This window comes from Piliocolobus tephrosceles, chromosome 13 (genome assembly GCF_002776525.5).
Source record: "Piliocolobus tephrosceles isolate RC106 chromosome 13, ASM277652v3, whole genome shotgun sequence".
In the NCBI taxonomy this organism is placed as follows: domain Eukaryota; kingdom Metazoa; phylum Chordata; class Mammalia; order Primates; family Cercopithecidae; genus Piliocolobus; species Piliocolobus tephrosceles.
The window spans coordinates 55,180,115-55,182,695 of NC_045446.1; positions in this window are offsets into that span (position 1 = coordinate 55,180,115).

Sequence of the window (2,581 nt, forward strand, 5' to 3'; positions counted from 1 at the left end):
TCCCTCCCCGAGTGAGGGGATTTTCTGCCCCCCTAGATGTGTAAGCCAGTGTGTGTGCGTGTGTGTGTGTGCTCATGCGTGAGCCTGTGTGACAGACCAACCGCGTGCAACTGACAAGTGTGCAGCTGAGAGTGGGCGGTGATTGTCCCAGGCCCTTCCCACTCACTCCAGGTGCAAGCTGGGATCCAAGCTTTCTGCCTCTGGCTTGCAATTGAATTTGACGTCTGCACTGGCCCTTGCTGCTGCCTAAGGTCAGAGCTCTTACTCACCTTCTGGCCACTTTGGTTAGCATCTCCTCCTCTAGTTTCAGCTTTCACATTAAACCCCAAACCCAGCCTGTGGGAAGGTCCTCCAGTCAACCTCACACCAGCAACAGTCTTGGGGCTCAGCAGCAAATATGCATACTATTTCCGGTGGGGGAGGGAGCTAGATTCTTCCTGGTCCTGTCTGGGCACTAAGGAGTAAGAAAGATAGAGAAGCAGCTGCCCTGCCAAAGGGGAAGAAATGTTCAACTCCGAAGTACAGCTCTGCCCTCCACCACTAGCCTCCAGCTCTGTCTCTACTGGGGCTGCTCAGCATTTGGGGACCATGAGATAGGAAGGGACCTAAGAGGACCTGTGGGTGGTGATGCTCAAGACTCAGGCACAAGGACCTGGGCACAGAGGAGGCAGCACCAGGAACACTGGGAACAGGAGGATGGTGTAGGGGGCATGAGGGACAGTGCCTAGATCTAGCCTGCTGAAGGAGCAGACAGCAGAGCTGGTGTTACAGCAAGAGGAGCTGCTCTGGGCCCTTGCCAGAAGAAGATGGGGCTCCAAAGAGGACAACATTGCAATGGTGACACAAGCCCTTCTCTTCTTTTCTTCCCAGGGTTGTTGTGACTCCTTCCTTGGTGGAAAAAGCCTAGGCTCTCTTACATACATTCCTTTCATTTGCTCATTCATCAATATTTTCAGCTTTTGTCTGAACAAGAATAAACAGAAATTCATATTTTTCAGAAGTTTGCTTATTGCAGAATTGAAACCCAACAAGGAAAACATGAACCTGGCAGTGAAACTGGCTTCACTGCAGTGAAACACACTATGCTCTTGCCACCTTAATAACCTGCACAGTTGCATTCCTGTGGGCCTTGTTCATGATGATGGATCCCACTACTTAGGAAACACTTCTGCCTCATCCACTTGGCAAACTCTTACCCATCTTTCAAGCCCTAGTTGAGGTGTCGCCTCTCCTGGGAACAGCAATACCCACCTCTTTATCCCATGGATTAATTGCTTATCATTTGGTCCCCATAGTGACCTATGCTTGCCACAAAAGAACATTATTTTATTGTATATGGTTAATTGTTTCTGCCTAGTACTGCCACTAAACTATGTACAATGGAGAAGGAGGAAGGATTATCTTGTTTGTATTTGTATCTGTATCTGTGTCTAGCACGAGCTAGTAACTGCTCAGCATTCAGGTACCAGGAGAAAGAAGGGGACCTGGGGTTGACATTGCTCAAGTCTCAGGCACAGGTGCCTGGGCACAGAGGAGACAGCACCAGAACACTGGATGGATGTGTTCACAGTGTTCTGTGAGGGTGACGCAGGAGGATGACGCAGGAGACATGAGGGTGCAAGGACTAGCACAATGCAAGCCCTTAAAGTAAATGTAACTTCACATGGTGGCTTAAAGTAAATGTTATTGCACATGGTGGCTCACACCTGCAATCCTAGCACTTTGGGAGGCCAAGGTGGGCAGATGGCTTGAGTTCAGGACTTTGAGACCAGCCTGGACAACATGGCAAAATCCCATTTCTACAAACAAACAAAAATTAGCTAAGCATGGTGACAGGAGCCTGTAGTCCCAGCTACTTGGCAGGCTGAGGTGCGAAGATGGCTTGGGCCTGAGAGATTGAGACTGCAGTGAGCCAAGATTGTGCCACTGCACTCCAGCCTGGGCAACAGAGTGAGACTGTCTCAAAAAATAAAAATAAAATTTAAAAAAATGTTTATTGAAAAAAAATGAACCAAAAAATTGAATCAACAAAGTAAACCTAAGTGCCATTTTCCTGTATGCCCTGGTCCCTTCAGTGTCGGAGCCAGGAATCTAATTGGGAAGCACATGGTGGAGCCAGGTCCTCTGTCTTCCCCAGCTTCAGTATTTTGGCGAATCGTTTACCAAGGAAGCTTAAGGCTAGGGGTGGTGGCTCATGCCTGTAATCCCCGCACTTTGGGAGGCCGAGGCAGGAGGATTGTTTGAGGCTAGGAGTTTGAGGCCAGCCTGGACAACACACCAAGACCCCATATCTACAAAAAAATTTTAAAGTTAGCTAGACATGGTGGTGCATGCCTGTAGTCCTAGCTACTCTCGGGTCTGAGGCAGGAGGATAACTTGAGCCTAGGAGTTCGAGGCTACAGTGAGCCATGATTATGCCACTGCACTCCAGTCTGAGTGAGAGGAAGGCCCTATCTGCAAATAATAATAATAATAAAGAATGAGGAGCCCTGAAATACAACCTTTTCCCGATTTCAAATACAAATTTAAGACTCCTCATGTGCTATTTTTTTTTTTTTTTTTTTAGATGGAGTCTCACTCT